The sequence below is a fragment of the Capsicum annuum genome, chromosome 9 (genome assembly GCF_002878395.1).
Source record: "Capsicum annuum cultivar UCD-10X-F1 chromosome 9, UCD10Xv1.1, whole genome shotgun sequence".
NCBI classification, from domain to species: Eukaryota; Viridiplantae; Streptophyta; class Magnoliopsida; order Solanales; family Solanaceae; genus Capsicum; species Capsicum annuum.
Genome location: NC_061119.1, coordinates 77,200,004 through 77,220,543, shown reverse-complemented (window position 1 = coordinate 77,220,543; position 20,540 = coordinate 77,200,004).

Here is a 20,540-nt window from a genome sequence, read left to right as displayed (position 1 = left end):
CTCAACAATGTAGTTGTAAGGTTCAACTTAGGTAAAGGATTAGAGGTTGGGAAACCGTAATCGTGCAATAAACCCTACGAATCAACAACCAAGATAAGCAAGTTAACGAAGAAAATACAATAACATAGTGTGATTGTTCTTACGCCTTAACCTTGGGCTTCTATCCTTGATTGTCCAAATTCATTATTTTTCCACATTAGTTTAGTTCCTCTTAGTTTATTTTCAATTGTAAAATTCTATTTTCTACTCTCCTCAATTGGTTAAACAAGAATTCGATAGATGGAGAATGCAAGTCCTTGAAAGATCTATATTTGGTATTCTTTGAAGCCACTATATTACTTGATAAGACCACGTACACTTGTATGTGTGCTTGGGCACTGTAAGCTAATATGCATGGTTGCATGTGAATGAATAGTAACTAACTTAATAAATAGCATGAATACTAAATAAAATGTATGAACTCTGTAAATACTAAAGATGAGTGAAATCTGTTAATACTAATGGATGCATGACCAAGCATAAAACATGTTCTGAAGATAATCTATAAACTTAAATACCGTGATACTAAAATCTAATAACTGAATTACTGATATTTATATGCTATGGTTATGCAACTAAAATTGAATTCCTGAGCTGATTACTAGACTGAGACTGTGGCAGCGATCATTTAACCAATATGCCCTAATGAGCAATTTGGGGTCCAACCTGTGACCCCAATTGGAAGGATGTCAGTAACATACCACGGGTACTAACACTGTCTATGTAGATCCACTAAAGTGATGTCCCAAAAGACTAAGGGTTACCCTCAACTGGTAGGTACCCATATGAGATCAACCCTCAACTGGCAGGTTAACATCTCAACCTATGCTGGCTACATAGTTTTGGAACACAATTACTACTACTAAAGGTCACACCCTCAACTAGCAGGTGAGCCTCCATCCCTGGGTTTGCTCGGTGCTAAATCCTACTCCCAACTGAACTAACTCAAAAGACTGAATTGTATTGAGTTTAACTAATTATAATAACTGACTAAACTAATAATGCTCCTAACATATTCTGAAACTATTCTGAAGATACTAAGAATAAGTAAACAACTATGTTTTCAGGTATTCATAACCCCCAGGACTCAATAGTAATAACAGTAAACTAATGCTAAAACTGTAAGGACATAGCATGAAGACATTTATATCAAAAGTCCACTCTTGTAGGTTCATAGTTCAAGCTAAGCATGAGAATAGTTTAAAGCTTGTAGAAATAGCATAATTTTAACACCAATATCACCAGTTATGAATTAAATCAGTGTATAACAATATTAAAATATGTGGGGTTTGATAACCAACAACAATTTTATGTAAACATTGTATAGAATTACAATTCATGGGAGTTCATGGTTTAAATCATAATTAAAATCACAATAACTTGTAAAAGATTAAAACTTTGAATTTGAAATTAGATTCATGGACTCCATGGGTGAAAAGGACCCATGGATGAACATTCAACATACCTAGGTTAATGAATTCGTGAGATTAATGGTAAATTCTTGAGATTTGATCTTGAATTTTGAAGGCTAGGGTTTTTGTTCTTGAAAGGTGATTAGTTACTTGAAGAGGATTTGTGAGTAATGGGGCATATAATGCCTCTTTAGGGGTTTAATTACGTGTTTTAGGCGAATTTGGGGTTTTGGGAAAAGACCAAGCGGCCCTTGAAAAATTAAATTATGTACTTAAAATAAATCCTGATTTTGATCATTGTCGTGACATGGTACAATAGTGTCGGTCCACTATAAAAAGAACAATCCCCCTTTTGTCCTACGGTGTGATGCGGTGTTATTATGTTGTACTACTAGAAATGACAATTCTGAACTGGTATTTTGGTGCGATGCGGCGCCATCGCAGTGTTGCACTGGAAAATAGAAATTGCAAAATGACCCCTTGGTATGACGCGATGGCAATCTTGGTGATACACTAGAAAAGGACGAATGTGGAATTGGCCATCACCCGACACGACCTTATTGCATTGGGCTAGTATTGTGCACTAAACACGCCGTAACTTCTCACCCGAGATTAGATTTGGGAAAAATTGGTATTGTTAGAAAGATAATTTAATATCCTGTCTTTTGGTGGGTCTTGAGATGCAAAATTCTTAGTAGAGAAAAATATATGCTCATTTGAAGTTGACTAAAGTAACATTCTTATAAAAATTCAATCGGTAAGGATTATTTTTATTCATCTAATAGCTGGGTGTTATTGAGACTTTAATATACATCAAACTAACTCATAAAACTACCAAGGTATGATAATGTACTATGAATAAGCTTGAAACATGGCGCTAACATTGGTTTGGATTTTTGGGGTATTACAACATGTTAGCTAAGAAGTTAAAGATTTCATAAAAACTTTTGGAATGGAATTTGGGTTAGTAAAATTCTAGTTATAGCATTTGATGCATAAAGGTTAGTTTGTAAGGATAAAATATTAGAGTTTGTAAGAATGGAAAAACTAGAAATAATCATGAGTAGTTGCCTCACCTAACCTGCCATAGCAGGAGGCAGGAGGCTATAACAGTAACAAATATTTTTTTCTATAGTGAACTTCAATTTTGGTCTTCTCTTGAATATCGGGAGGATCCAACAATAGAGATTACTCTATCGAGGAAATCAAGCCATTATAGCACACTCGATGCAGTAAATAAAGCTTTATAACTTAAAATGTTATTTTTCAACCAAACATATTAAGAGATTGAACAAGGGTTATTTAGGGAAATTTTCCTTAGTTTCTTCTTGAATTACATCATTGAGGTAACTTATTCTACTAGTCTAATGTATTTTTAATTCCCAAACCCTTAGAATCCTCAAATATTAAGCATGGTTGGAATGAAAGGTTAAACCCTATATTGGAGAAATCAATATGATTTGATTAAGGTTGGGTTATAATTACTTGATTATTATTTATAAGTATTAAATTAAGTCTTCTAAACTAGAACTTGACCTCTTAATCTCAATGTATGAGAAATTCGACTTGATTAAGGGTCAGAAAACCCTAGAAGTGTAGAATCGTTCATGAACTTAGTTTCATGTCTATGAACTTAGGATGATAATGCCTCAAATTTGTGAACATTTAGGTGAATAATCCTTGTTTGTTGTTTTAAAAGCCTGATCAAGATGACATAACAGGAAAAAGAAAGGCTTACGTCACTTAGAGTATAGTAAGACTTTGATTGAGGTAGGATATGGTTTTATTATAGATAAGGCTCAATTTGGTTGTATGTGTACAAGTTAACTATTTGTTTGTTTATTTAGTTAGAATGCATGCTAATAAATGTAGGACTTGTTAATTATGAAATACAAGTTTAGAAGTTGATAATCTATAATGAGATTGGTAAAAATAACCTTGGTTGATATGCAAGTGTTGTTGATTTGAATACACTATGTGATTGTACTTTTATATAGTACTATTTATAGTGAGATGAATTTGTAAAGGCTTATCATGATTTAATTGGTGGAGGATATGTATAGGAACATTAGAATAAGGATGGTATAACACATGGTTAGGGATAGGAGTGGCAAACAGTAGTTGTCTAGGATAATGGTACATGGATGTAGCTCGTCCCCTACAGGTCATGTCTAGTGGATAGTAATAAGACCCTAAGAATGTGTGAATGTCATGATTTTAAGAGTTTGACGTTTCTTTGAGTGAATCCAGTTATATTTTTGTTCACATTTTGGGTTCCTTGTATGGACCATGATTTGTTGATATTATGCTTAAAATAAGCTAAAACTAGATGTGGTACATAATAAGATGTTTTGTGAGGAAGTAATAAATTTCATTATTTTTATGAGTCCTTTTGTGTTTGAATTGAAGTGAATATTAATAACGTAAATGTGATTAATTTATTTACTTGACTTGGTTGGTTTAAAGTGGAAAGACTAGTTGAATGCAAATTGTTAAGTTGACATGTTCTTAATACTTGTTAACAAACTTTTTGTCTAGTTTTCACAATAATTAAGCTGAGTTGGCCTATGATCCTACTAGTACATAGTGGGTTTCTACTGATACAACCATCTACTTTTTAGGTTTAGTGAAGAACATATTCTAGTGGCATGTACGATACCTCGCTTGTAGAAATTAGAGCGACTACAGATCCAAGAGTGAGTATTCCTCATCTGGGAAGTATGGATCTCTCTATCCTAATCATGTCCTTACTGATCGTACAAAGACATTTTATTTGCCATTGTTAGCTTTTTGTTTTAATAGACTTTTGATAGAGATGTAGTATGTTGACTTCTAGTTCTTGGGGGATCTTGTTAAGATCAGAAAGTGTTTAGTTTTTGTATTTAGAAAAATTATTGTAGATCAGTTATTGGGTTAATGTGCATGGTTGTTCTTATTTAAATGGCAATGTATTAGTTTTGATATTTTGGTATAATTGGATCTCCCACCAGAGGGTAAGTTTGGTGCCACTCACGATGGATTTGGGTCATGACAATTTAGAACTAAGATTGAATAGTACTTTCTTATGAGCGCTTGTCCATAAATAAATTTAAAAACTTTGTGACAGTTAGGCTTATTATTATGACTCAGTATATGGATTTTCCTTATTTTAGAGTTTGCTATGATCCTGTCTATCTTAGAAGTGGAATCAATCAATCTTGATTGATATTTTTTCCTTGTGTGGCGAGGAGTTTTGTATATATTCCATATTTTGCCTCATAGCCTAGAACTTTCCCTACTTTTTATAAAAAATATTATTATGTTCAAAAGATAATAATGGGCTTTGTTTGATCTATTTAGTGAATTTTAGCCTTTTCAGATATTGTTACAACTAGTTAGCCCTTTTTCCTTGTAGACTTTTTGTTTGGTAGTCCTATTTTTGCCATAATCTTTTTTGTTGAATCTTTAATTTTTGCAACCTTCTTCCTTTAATACTATAGCATAGATTGTGTAACAATTGTTAAATATAAAGAATGGGATGGTTGGGTGTAAAAAGTGACAAATGATATCTACAAAGTGATGAAAAGGCCTCTTTATAAAGGATGTTCCCATGAAAGGAGAAAATATTTGTTTGAGAAGAAAATAATTGAACCATTTTTTATATGATTATATTACTAGTAAATTACTATTGAAAAGAAGAAAAAAATAAAAATAAGAAAATAATGGATGATGAAGTCTAAAAATTATAAAGTGCTTAAGAAAGTGTAAGTGACTATTATAGAGTTTTCCTACCTATCCCGTAGCCAACATTACATCCTTTTAAATTCCTATTAATCCTATTCTAGCATGCTTAATGAGTGAAAATATAGATAATGAGAAAGCCAATTCAAGTTATGAATTGGTTAAATTCCCGTTATGTCTTAGTTGACTGTAGAACTAGAGTCATAAAGTTTTATTTTTCAAATAAGCCTATCTTAGCGAAGATGGATAGTCCTGCAGTGCCTAAAGTTCTTTTTATTTCTTACCTTTAGGCTAGGAATATAGTTTTTAAGGGTTGCATTAATCATCTAGTTGGGTTAAGGAGTCTAAGTCTGAGATCCCGTCTCTCCAGTCAATGCCTGCAGTTAGTGAGTTTCTTGAATTATTTCCTGATGATATATTCAAAGATCGTCTTTAGGATAGAACTTCTTCCAGATATGAAACATATCTCTATTTTACCATATAGAATGGCTCTAACAAGCTTAAAGAGTTTAATGAGTAGTTAAAAGATCTTTTAAATAAGGTTTTTATGCTATCAAGTATTTTCCTATAGGGCGTGCTCTAGTTCATTTCATGCATTTGAAAAATGGTTCTCTCAAAATATGCATTGACTACCATCAGTTGAACTGGGTCACAATAGAATAAGTATCACATGCTAAATATTGATGACATATTTTACTCGCTTTAGGGTGCCTCATGTTTCTCCAAGATAGATCTTAGATCTGGGTACTATCAGTTAAAGGTCAGGGGTGTGTAGCATTTGTAAGATAGCTTTTAGAACTTGGTAAGTTCAATTACAATGAATTTATATTTATATCTTTTCAACTAATGAATGCTCCCACAACTTTCATGAACCTTACGAATAGGGCATTCAAGTAGCACCTAGATATGTTAATCATTGTGCTTATAGATGATATCTTGGTTTACTCTTGGAGTGAGGATGAACATGCAGATCTTTTAAATATTGTGTTGCATGCACTTAAGGACCACCAACTATTTGCAAAATTCTCTAGGTGGGAATTTTGGTTAAGGTTATTTGTATTTCTCGAGCATGTTGTGTTTAGTAAGTGCATTCAGGTAGAAACTTATAAGATTGAGGTACTAAATAACTAGCCTAGGCCCACTACTCCATAAGGCATTATGAGCTTCTTGAACTTATATTCTTTTGACAACAAGTTTGTTAAGGTTTTTTATATCTATTTTCCTCATTAACTAGGTTGATAAAAAATAAGATCAATTTCCAGTAGTATAAAGTTTATGATAAGCGCTTTATTTGAAGGCTTAATTCACTTTAGTTCTAGTTCGGACTTTTCCAGATGGTATAGATGGCTTCATGTTCTATTTTGATGAATTTAGAGTTGGATGTAATTTTGATTTAATGCAAAATAGTAAGATCATTGATTTGCTTCAAGAAAATTTATGGTTCATGAGAAAAACTGCCTGATTCATGACCTTGAGTTAGCTATTCTAGTATTTTCTTTGAATATTTTTTGAATTTAACTTAATAGGTTTCATATAGATGAATTTATAGATCACAAGATTCTATAGTATGTGTTCAGTTATAATATGTAGAATCTTTGATAGAGGAAATTGTTGGTGCTCTTAGCAAGTTGTCCATAGGTACTGTGGCCCATGTTGAGGAAGATTAGAAGGAATTTTCTAAGGATGCTCACACACTTGATGGTCTAGAGTTCATCTTATAGATTCATAGGATGGTGGTTTAATAGTTCAAAATGGTTCAGAGTCTTCATTAGTTATGAAAGTTAAAGGAAAATCAAGACAATGATCCTATCTTGCACTAGTTAAAAGATGTATTTCATCAGCAGAGAGTTAAGTTTTCCTCCCAAGAGGGAGATAGTGTTCTTCGCTACTAGTTTATGTTATGTGTTCAAAATATGGATGGATTGAAAGGAAGGTTTTTAGGGCAGGTTATTATTTGAAATACACTAGGTTTAAGAGGAAGTATTTTGACAGAGGCTCACAATTCTAGGTACTCTATTCTCCTAGGATATACAAAGATTTACAATGATTAGCGAGAAGTCTATTGATAGAATTCCATAAAGATAGAAATTTTTTAATTTATCATGAAGTGTCTAAGCTTCCAACAATAAATGTTGAACATTAAACTTGGAGATTAAGCTAAGACATCAGTATCCCTACTTGGAAATGATAGATGATCATGGATTTCATTATAGGTTTATGCGGTACCCGACATTCATATGATTTTACATGGTTGATATTAGACAAGATGAATAAGTTAGCTCACTTTTAGCCTATCAAGACTACAGACTCATCAGAGTACTATGCCAGACTTTATATCCAAGAGTTGATAGGATTGCATTGAGTTATCTAGTCTATTATTTCACATAGAGTTGTTCAGTTAACATCTTAGTTTTGGAAGTCTTCAAAAAAATTCTTGATACTTGCGCAGATTTCACACATCTTTTCATCCATAAATAGATGGGTAGGTAAAGTGTATAATTCAGAACTTAGAGGATATGTTGAAGTGCTTGATTCAAAGGTTAATGGGATGATCATTTGCCACTCGTTGAGTTTGGATATAATAGTTGTTACAATTCTTGTATCCAAATAGCTCATTTTGAGGTAGTTTCTATGTGGAGAAGTAAGGTTCCTACTGGTTGGTTTGAATTAGGTTATTTGATACGTGTGATGTCACCCATATTGCATTATCTTAAAAAGTTTAACATGGTAGCTTGTCAACTATAGAACCCAACAAGGTTAGGGTCGATCACTAGGATTGTGTTCCCCCTTACTTCTTAGCTCCAAGAACTTCTTATGCTCATCAAACTATCTTTGTGTCTTGCTTGCAAAATCTAACATGTTATGTATCACATAATATTCTCTCAACCTTGGTTTGGCAGAATTTCATTCATCTCCTCACAGTTTAAGAGTGGGCCATTACTAATCCTTCTTCTCGATCATAGATGAACTATCTCCTCTCGGTCTTAAATTAATTAAATAAGGATTAGTACCTTCAAATTATTATTATGATTTTGTTTTCCCAGCCTCTACCTCTCTCTTGATTTAGTATCTAATATAGGTGAGTTGTTCATGTTTGCAACCATTAAGAAAGCAGTCAAATCAAAGAAAACCACAATATATACACGAACACCAATTTAGACGTACTTTGAACTTCCTCTATTTTGTTGATTCATCTGGATTCCTACAACCCTAGTTATGGGGTTTGGCTACTCATGACAATATGATCCCATAGATATTTCATAATTGAAAGCATACAAATGATCACACAAATAATAAGAATGAAAACCAAAATCTTAAATTAATATAAAACCCTAAAATCCAAGAACAAGAATTCCAAGATCAAAAGTGTATCTCAGTTTTCAAAATAATGTAATAAGTATATAAAGTGTGCAAACTAATAATGAAACATAAAATGGGTATTTATTTATACTTTAGAAAACCTATCCTAAACAAAGCAGGAAATCAAAGTCGGAATAACCTATGACCCCACTTACGGGTTGTAGGTAGTACCTATTGAGAACTAGTAGGTTCATAAGAATCAGATGTATCTTTAGCTTTAATGACATCTACCTACAAGGGGTACCTACAGGGCTATAGGTACTACTTAAGCCTTGTTAGTATTCTTCATAGGAATTAGAGATCAATTTCAACTATTAGAAACTCAGCACTGAAACCTATGGACCCAATCTATGGGCCCGTAAGTATCATTCCTGCTACTATTCATCACTTTTTTCTCTTTCTCTGCTCCAAACTGTGTTTTCTTGCAAAAGAAACAAAAAACATATCACATTTAACAATAAGATCTAAGTTATTGCATAACTTTCTTGTTTTAAGAATCAAAAATTCCATGAAACCATGGCATATCAAAACCCTCAACGAATGTTTGCCTGACCTCAGGAAATTAACTCATAACAGAAAAAACCCAATGCTTAACTAAAGGAAAGCTAAGACACCTATGACAATCAACTTAATTTAGAATAAATTACTTATCCCCTCTAATTCATATCTTTCAAAATCATAGTGTGGATTCATGTATCACAACAGTATGACACAAAGGAATCAAGTGATGGCATTACATTAGCAAAAAACAATTAAGCATATATGCAATTGACACTACCCGAACATATAAGCAGTTAACAATACAACCCATGTACCCTTACAATAAGGAATTCCCAACTCTCATAGTATCATAATGCATGTCAATGCAAGAACTGTATCAATATACTCTGCTCTCTAAGTAGTTCAAAAAATGTGCATAAAATACCATAGGCTTTCCCTTATTTTCTGTACCATTGAATTTGGAAAATTAGACATGGATCACTTTAGGACTTTTCTAGGCTTGTACTGTAGGATCAGGAGTGGTATGGTATATTTGTGATATAGTAGCTCGCCCTCCTTGACACTACACCTACATTATTGGCTCCACTACTTCAACATTATTCTTTTATTTCTCCCTTTCTCTCTTTTATTGCTTATTTAGATTGCATATGGTTTCCTACATTCTTTTCATTTATTATTTCTTTTGTTTTTCTTTTCTTTTTCATACTTTTCTACAACTTCCAACACTATTTCTTTTCTTCTATTTTCACTCTTCTTCATACCTATTTTCAACTATGCACCTCTATGATAACCATTCTCAACTTAGGCAATTTTCCTGTATTGAGATGCGTAGTGTCCAAGGTAGGACTAGGGCCAAAACAGGTTTATTATAGTTTAATAAGAAAGTGACAAAGTGAAAACAAGAAAATAGGTAAATTTAGGCTCAAATTAGGGATCAAGGGATACTTATTCTCATTTGGTTGATCTTTTAGGATCAGAGTGGACTTATTCAAACACGGCGTATGATCATGTTCCAACCACTAATTCTACAACTTAGGAAAGGCTAACGGGCAAGATCTGGAATAAATGCACAAAGAGATTTAGGTAAATGCCTCAAACAAAAATGATATTGGGTTATTTATCAACTACTACCTATTGGGTTCATGCAATGGAAAGCTTTAATTATTTTGTCCTTAAGACTAATGACATAATAAGAGTAAAATAATGGTCACGTGTATATTTACACACATAGTTCACAATATTTTTCAGGGGTATCATATTGTTCAAACACAAAACAAAACATGTCAACTGCACTAAGGTTCCTTATTTTTTTAAAAGAAACATAAACAACACATAACACATATTAAGACATAAACAGTGCCTAAATATGCCAGCCCTACTATGTAAGCATACCTTGGGAAAAAGAGACACGATAACAAAAACCCAAGGTAGCCGGTACAACTCCACCCCAATAGGAAATTAATGCACTAACCCTAGTGCATACTAGGAAATAAATAAAAAAATAGTGTATGGACATACTTATGATGCTCTAGGCATCAGAGTAGGCTTGACCCAAGTAGGGGCATCATGTGGCTCATCGCTGGGAGATGGTGATGGTGCGTGACTAGGAAAGTTACCTAATTTTATATTAGCATGCCTTTTATCATCAACAATATGCTACATTCTAGACAGGATAGTCGCCTTATTCAAGGCCGGCCTAAACTCCTTACTAGGGTCACCTTGCTCCTCCAGCTCACGACCTCTCTTAGCCCCCATAATTGAGGCCTCATTATTCTTATCAAATAAATAAAAGATCATTGGTGGAGGTCTAGGAAGTGGATGCATAAAAGAAGGAATCAACAGAGGGACCACTAGAATATGGCTCTTAGCTAAAGAGTGCAACTTATATCTAAACATAGCCACCTCCTCGCAGAGGCCAAATAAGTTAGGCTTCTGAGCCTCACAAAGTTATGCTCCCATTTATTCCTCAAAACTGTCAAAACACCCATGCATATCTCTCATGAACCACTCTGTGGTGGACATCAACCAATTCTCAACTCTCTGCTCTGAAGCCTCCAAAGTAGTCTGGACCCATGACCAGATCTGACCAAATAATATGGCCAATAAGGTCTTGGTCTGTGTTTGACGATCAGCTAACTGTTGCTACCAATACAATAAATGTCGTATTAACTCTCATGACACTGTAACCAATCCTAAAATAAATGGGCAAAGGTCCAAAGTAGAAGCCATAGCTGGAGCTAAAGTGCCTACAGTCCCCTCTATGTTTGAAGTGGCCGTAGGTTCTACCCTCTAGTTTCCTATATTAATAACCAATTGGAGCTAACCTATCAAAAAGCTCAGCTGACACAGAATGCCACTTAAATTGGGTCACATGCATAGACGTAGATGACTGTACTCTATTTAGTACAATCGAGTTAGAACCTCCATAATCAAACCAATATCTGCTATGCGGGTAGCATTGATCCTATGATCAACCTCTAGAATAGCTAGCAGTTTTGTTACATTACATAATCTTTGTATTAGACAAGGGAAGGGGAGGTCAGTGAACTTGAGAAATGCCCTCCCATAGATCTCAACTCGGATTTACCTATTAAAATAAATATCATAGCCAATTATCAGGTTGGTAATCAGTACGACTCTATCCCAAGTGAGCACATTATCCATAGATGTCAGAATTAAATGTTAGAATGGTCCATAAAAATATTGTTGTAAAGCGTAACGAAGCCTTCTAAATCTCTTTCTTCCCCTCAACCTAAGAGGTGTCAGTACCTAAATCAGCAATCTACTCACCTACCCATCTAGCCAAATCTAACCTCTACGCCATCTACTTGGCATATCTTGTGGTATACCTAATCCTCACTTTACTCAATTAATAATGAAAATTAGATGTTGTGGCCAGCTCCATAAACTCCACCCCAAATAAGAAATGCCTAATAGTTTCCTCCAAAACATCAACCCTCACCTCTTTAACTAGTATGTAATTTAGTGTTAGATGGTCCACTCCTCTACCCTAAACTAAGGTAACCAAATAAACCAACATTGCATATGAAGTAGAGAAATCCCGTGCAATCTCAAGGAATTAAGTTCCTGAGAGATAGGTCATCCACCTAAATTGATATATATCAAAAGTAGCCTATAGGTCAAGAGCTCTTGCCAAAGCTGTTACCTCAATTTTGGATTCCTCACCAATACCATGTTATGGTTTACCCTACTCAGTAATCGCATTATCTCTATCACAAATACTCTTGATCCCCTTCACACATAATTTTTGAATAGCATAAGAAAATGGTACTACTGAGATGTATATAGACTATTACTCCTGATCCACAGAACCAGAAGAGGCAACATTTTATGTACATTGAGCTGAAGAAGAAACCTTAATAGTAACCTGAACTACATCAGCACCCTACTACTACTGGGGTGCATCTGACTCACTTTTATGTGAACCACTACCAAATACATACTTTTACCCCTCCTCAGACTGGGGGTCCACTAAATTCTTACCCTCTCCTAATCTAGAACTTGATAACGCTCCCCATCAAACTAAGGCAAAGAAGAAGTGTGCAGTGGTAAGGTTGTGTTTGAGTTTATTTGGTAACTAGTACACATAAAATAACCTGGTGAAGTCTAGTTTCTTGAATGTGGTACTTATGTTAATGAGGGCTGAGAGCTCAACTAAATTGTAGCTAGTGTAGGTTGACAGCCTAGATGAATAGATTTCCTAGCTGCAGCCTGCCTTTGTGCCTGGAACTTAGTCCTACGTGGAGCCATAGGTGCACTATCCCCACTCACCAGAAACTCTCACACAAATCCACTTTGCTTGGGAGACTATCTCAACCTGGACTATACTTCCTTCTTTGGTGTAGCCTTGGGTCCTATAGTACCTATAAAGAGAGTTATCAGTGATTGAAACATCATACAAGATCTGGAAACGAGAAAAAATTAGCATTAATTATAGAGGCTCCCAATAACCCTTACTATAGGCCATAAGTAGTATTTATGGGGTAGTAGGTAGCCTCATAGGTAGCAGACAAAGCCCCAAACTTTTAGGGCTTTAGATCTGGCACCTACATGGCCACCTACGGGATCGTAGGTACAACTTACATGTTTGTAGGTAAGTTTCATAGTTTCAATCTAAGGGTATGTCAAATTACTCCCAAAATTCCCATCAAAAATAGATTAATTTTCAAATTTCAGACCAAATTCAATCATAAAACATGCATAACTTCAATTTACACAAGTATTTCAACATTATTCAATCAAATAAACTTCAAATTCTACTTTAGAAGTGATCATAGGCTTTTTAAATCGACTATCATATATTAACTAAATTTTCACAATTTTTAGGTTATAAATACTTCAAAAATTATGAGAATTCAAAATGTTCAAGGTTGTGTTAAGTGCAATCTCAAGTTCAATCCCCACGAACAACTTCTCAATTTAGTTAGAACCAAGAAAATCTTACCTTGAATGAAGGTTGTAGATGAAAAAGTGATAATAGCCCAAATTGTTAGTGCAATACAAGCATGTGGTGAATGGTGTGGAAGGTTTTACCTTTTAAAATTTTGATTGGGAGATGAAGAGTCTGAATTAAAGAAGAAGAGTATAACTAAAGAGTTTGAGGCATAGAGGGTTGGGTTTTAGGGTTTTATACCCTTGGCTACCGATTTGGGTCAGGTTATAAATACCCAACCTTTTTTTAGAAAATAATTTTCCATACCTACAATCCCTACTTATGGGACGTAGGTAGTACTTATGAGCACGTAGGTAGGGATCGTACGTTTAATCTGTAACCTTATTTTTTATAATTCCTTCGGTCCAACCTATGGGTTGCTTCCCAAGTATCACTTGGTTTAAGATTGTATCATAATGTGGATATATTATGTAATTAGACTTAACCAACAAGCCTATGGGTTTCCTTCCATGAAGCGCCTGATTTAACTTCCCGGCATGACTCAACTCCTTTGGCTACTAAAACTTCTCTAAAGCTAATATTCTCACATACTTTAAATTCCGCCATGCTTTCCCTGTAATTCTTAACTCGATGCCCATTTACCATTAATGGGGCATCACTATCTTATTTTAGATAATTCAACCATGTAGAAATACTCAAACTACAGTGAATAGTCCATACCACCTAGACTTCAACTTGTCATGAAACAAGTCTCAAATTGTATAACAAGACCACATAACCGGGTAGGAATACCTTTTTATCAATCTTTTTATGGTGGTACAACTTCATCTTATACTTATACAAGGTTGAAATTTCATAATCACAAAGTTGGAACTCATCTAAATCATTCATCTTATCTATTCTCAAGTGTACGACATCAATACACTTAAAATTCTTCTTCTGTAACGCCCATAGTGCCTTATGCTTAAGTTCGTCCAATAAGTGGAATGTCTGTTGTACACAAAATGATAAGGAGAGACACTTATGGTGGGTTTTGTTAGATTTACAGTAGGCCCAAATTTAATTATCTTTCTCAACCAGTAAGTTCGACTGTTATTCAGAGTCTTCACCAAAACGGACTTGATCTCATGATTGAAGACCTCAACCTGCCCACTTATCTGTGGATGGTAAGGTATTGCCACCTTATGTTTCACACAATATTTCTAAACTAGGGACTTGAGTAGATGATTGCAGAAATGGGATCCACCATTACTAATGATAGATCGAGGAGTACCAAACTAAACAAAAATGTTTTCTGCAAAAAGGTTGTGACACTTCGAACCTTATTATTGGGAAGCACAACTGCTTCCACCCACTTAGACACATAGTCGACTGCCACCACAATGTACTTCATGCTATCTGAACTCATAAATGGACCCATACAATCAATACACCATATATCAAATAGCCCAATATCTAAAATATGTGTCATAGATAACTCATGCTTCCATGAGATATTGCCCTACATATGGTATTGGTTATATGCCTGACCATAGTCACTTGGATTTTTAAAAATCATCGGGTAATTTTAACCATACTGCAGAATCTTGTAGGCCATACGAGTACCTCCTTGGTAACCCCCTACTGGACACGAAATACAGGCCTCAAGAATACTTATTATCTTAACTTCGAGAATACACCTCTAAATAACACCATTCGTATACACTCAAAACAAGTAAGGCTTATTTTAGAAGAACTTTGTACCTCATGCATAAATTGTTTTTGCTAATAAAATATCATTTCTTTTGGTATGAGGTCACTTACCAAATAATTGGAAAAATCAGCAAAATAGGGCAGTAAGTCTTGTGATACTGTCATGATATGCTCATTTCGAAAAGTATTATCAATCTCAAAACCATACCATAATTTAAGCATCTCTTTCTCTTCTAGGTGGGATACATAGTCTGTAACCTTAATCCTCATGCCCTTTTTTTCCTTCAACTCAAAGTCAAACTCTTGCAATGATAGTACCCATCTAATTAATCTATAAGCATCTTTCTTCACCATAAGCCTAAGGGTTGTATGATCTGTTTGCACAATCACTTTGTTACAATCAAATTTGATAAGAATTTCTCAAAAGCAAACACCACCAAAAGCAACTCCTGCTTAGTAACCATGTAATTTTTTGGTGCATGTTCAGGTGTATTCCTGGCATAATAAATAGGGTAAATTATTTTCTCTCATATTTGGCCTTGGAAAGCTCCTAGGGCCATACCACTGGTGTCACACATCACCCCAAATGGAAGGGTACAATCCAGGGACACAATGATAGGAGTAGAAATTAACCTATCTTTTAGGCACTTAAAGGACTTGAGATAAGCATCTTCAAACACAAACCTCACCTTCTTCTCTAATAAAGTGCACAATAGATTTGTAATCTTAGAGAAGTCCTTGATGAACCACCAATGAAAGCTTGCATGACCCAAAAAACTCCTAATATCTTTCACCAAAATTGGTGGGAGCAATTTCTTAATCAACATAATTTTAGCCGTGATGACCTCTTTCCCTTTCTTGAAATCATAGGTTTTTGCCAAAGAACGATCCCCTCTTTAACTATAAAGTTACACTTTTCCCAATTTAGAACTAGGTTACACTCCTTACATTTCTGAAATGTATTAGCCAAGTGAGCCAAAGAGTCATCAAACAAGTTACCCAAACTATAAAAATCATCCAAAAAAACTCTATTGTATCCTCTACATATTAGAAAAAATATAGAATTCCACACTACTGAAAAGTGGTAGGAGCATTACAAAGACCGAAAGGCATCCTTTTGAACATGAACATACCATATGGACATATGAAAGTGGTTTATCTTGGTACTCGGGAGTAATAGAGATCTGATCATAGCCCAAAAACCATTAAGAAGATAATACCATCCTGGACCTACAAGACGGCCTAACATCTAGTCCATGAATGATATAAAAAAGTAATTCTTTTGTGTCTAAGTATTCAGATTCCCATAATCCATACGAACTCTCCATCCCATGACTGGTCTCATGGGGACTAAATTGCTTCTCATTAGGGACCACAATGATCCCAACCTTCTTTGACACACACTAAACTGAGTTCACCCATTGTCTGTTGTCAATAGAGTAAATCACACCTACATCTAACCACTTGATGATATCCTTCTTCACCACATCTTATATAGGTGGATTTATATAAAGTTGATAATAAATAATAGGCACACACTCCGATTCAAGATGAATTTTCTGAGTGAATTTTTGGTGGAATCCTCATAGCATTCATAATACTCCAACCAATGTCCTATTTAAACCTATGTAATAATGAAATCAAGGACTCAACTTGTGTATCAACTAAATCAATAGCAATGACAACTGGCAAAGTATTATTGGCCGACAATAATGCATAAAAAAATAAGAGAAGAGTACCTTTAATTCCAAGACTGGTGTCTCCTAAATAGATAGTTGAGCTGGTGGGGTCGCTCTATTTTTTAAATCAAGATCTAATTCCATGGAGCATAAGAATAATACTACAAAAAAATAGTGCTCACCATATCATATTACTCATCGATGCCATTGATATAAAAATTCATGATCACTACAGCTGATGACTCTACACCAAGTTTTTCTTCAATAGGTGCAACCAATGCATCTTTATCTATAGCGTCTATCACATACACCATCCACATGTCTTTTGGTTTCTGCATTGACTTACATACATTAAAAGTAGCTGCTCATCATTACGCCAGAATTTCATCTATGCTATCTCCATGTCAACTAATGGCCCTACCCGTAGCTAGGATGGGACTTCCTAAGATGATAGGATATCAGAATCCACCTCATAATCAAGAATCATAAAATCATCTAGGAATATGGAAAAATCAATATTCACCAATATATTATATAATAAAATAAATCAGCTTATTGACAATACTATTAGCCATCAATAGTCTCATAGAGGTTAGCTTAGCTGACCTCAACCCTAATTGCTTGTAATCAAATAGCCATATCAGATCCATACCAGCTCCCAAGTAAGACAATGCTAGCGCAAAATTACCCAATAGTGCAAGGAATAGTGAAAGCTCTAGGATACTCTTTCTTCTTAACCTAAGATCGGGAAGAAATAGCACTACAGTAGTGTATATTATCAGAGGGCACAAAATTCACCATTCAATTTTTAGTTAATAAATACTTTATGAACTTTGCTATGAATCTGTTCCATAGCTTCCACAAGATGGATATTCACAGACAAATCCTTTAATATCAACATAAACTTCTAATATTTGACTTCTTCCATTTTCTTATTTAGCCTATGAGAAAAATATGGAGGAGGTCCTGGAATAGTCTTCAAAACTGGTTGAACTTCCTTACCCTTTACTTTATTATTACTGGGTCATTTATCTACACCCAATTTCTATGACATCTCGCCATTAGTCAATAACAAGGGTAAACTATCACAAAGAAATGAGCCCAAAAAATCTAAGAGATAAATCCATGAAATCTCAATCTCAAAACCACAAACGAGCAATGAAATAGTGGCAACCAAAGAACGGACCTCAAACTGGTCAATCTTATACACAAGCTTTATAGAAAGGGATAGCCATAGCAAAAAACTTTGCAACACAGAATGCAAGTTTAAGAGTCTCAAACTCAAGAACGAGCGATACAACTAAATCGCTGACCCTAGAATCATATTGGCACTACAGAAGGTCAAAATTCCTTTAATATTATAATACATCCCCAAATCAATTGAATACAACAAACCAAGTGGGAGCACAGTCAACCTCACCGCGCTAGGGAAATAAAATCATCAAGTCGGACTATATCTTATTCAATCCACCGAATAATATCACAAGAAAAGAAAAGTCTAACTAGTTAACACTAGTCTATATAGCTACCCAGCATAGATCTATTTCATCAAGTAATATTAATAGCCTTAAGTAGTGGTAGCAGTAGCAACAATGATATCAACATTAATATAATGAATAGGTGGTACTAAAATGAACATCAATATCATGTACCACTCAATGGCCATAATAAGACCATTGTGTCAAGATGAACAGGACTCGAACCCAAAAACTACACTCACAAGGGAATATATCTATTCAAATATACTTCATCCACCACTAAAGGAAATAAACCACAAAGTAGCAACATATTAATAAATTTAATAATAAAGCACATAGTAACATATATCAATTCATCCAAGCCTATAATCATGAATGGATATAAAAACCCTAATACATATTATAAGAGAAAAATATAGGAGATAAAATCACACAAATCATGGTGACATTCACAATCATATAACTGATGGTCATAGGGAAAATAAATCTGAATGGGTCCAACTCGAACTGACCAACTGAATCATCAACTGAGGCATCAAGCGCACTATCTCTTACGGAAAATGCCACAACATCATGAGGGAGGCTAATCTAAATGAGCTAAATGGCTAGAAATCTCATGTCAAGGACACTTTCTAGACTAGTAGTCAATCTCTTTGCAGTCATAGCAACTCCTGAAGCATTAATGTGGTGAGGACACAAACTGAGTTCAAATGGCTAGCTACGTGACACCAAGGGAAAACTCTAGAATTATGTCCATTCTACCATAGTCATAGCCTAACTTAGGAACTCTAGAATGGTAGGGAAAATATGCAGTTACTCTGGCTGATCAACTAACTCATATTTGGGGCATTCTTTGAACCAGTGTCTCATCACGACACAACCAAACTAAGATCCTAGCATACGTTGAGATACCACCATCATAATCCAGGATGGTTTTCATGGATCGAAGAGCCATACCATACTCTGCAAGTCTGATAGGGACTCTGCCAACTATGACTATTATGACTAATCTGAGAACTACTCATATCATAGAATACTGTTTGCATAGAGGTGATGGGATACAGGTAAAGCTAAACTCTATAGGAAAAACACCTACTCCTGAATAAAATACCAATAACACTATACTGATGGCATGCCCCTTGCCGTAATTTCCATAAGCCTCAATACTTTTGCTCTCTATAGCTCTCTCATAATCAACATCCTGAGAGAAGAAGACTCAGCTACTATCGAGTGCTCCGATGCCAATTGGAGTAAAAATACTAATCCTCTAACACATTAATATGTGAGCTAATGCTAACACATTTGAGGCTTTTAACTAGAAATAATTGTAAAGTCTTAAGCAATTTTTGTCATTTTTGATTGCTTTCTCTTTGATAATGCATGAAAGTCAAGATGCAAGAAAACTAAAGACAATAAGAGCAAAAGAGGTGAATTTGGAACAAGTGGCCAAGAAAGTATAGTTGATGACTTGTCTGATAAGTCATCAAATTTGTCATAAGTTATCAGAGCCATCGTTAGCTATAGACAGTGCGAGAAAGTTAGAGTACAAGTATGATGACATCTCTGATAAGTCATCTTAATTCTGATAAGCCATCGAGAATTCCATCAACCTAAGGCAGTACATGAGATTTAAAGTGAAGAAGTGACAATATTTTTTGATATGTCGTCAAAGTCCTAATAAGTTATCAAAGTCATCGTCAGCCTTAGGAAGTGTGTGAGATTCAGCTGGAAGAAGTGATGATAACCTGTGATAGGCCGTCAAAGTTATGATAAGTTGTTAGGCTCATCGTCAGGGTTAGGTAGTGCTTGAGGACTTGAAGTGAAGAAGCAACGACAATTTTAATAAGTCGTCATATGTCTGATAAGCCATCAGGCTTCATCGTCAGCTGAAGATAGAACTTGTACAAATATGAAGAGGAGCGACGACATTCTTAATAAGGTGCCAGACTCCTGATAAGCCATCACATATGTCATCGTCTGTCCGAGAAAATATTGTGATCTGTGATTTTATTTCCATAATTAGGATGAAGTATTTAAAGCATATGTTAGGGTTTCACAAGAGGGGGAGATCTTGAACTTATTCCAAAGGAAAAGATACCTCTTTTTGGAGATCAAAACTTAGAATTCAATTTCAACTCTTTGAGTTGGTTGTGGGAATTTTCTCTTGAACTTAGAAGAGAATAAACTTCATACTTTATCTTTTGTAAGTTTAATTACTTTGAATGATGATTATAATTGTTGCTAT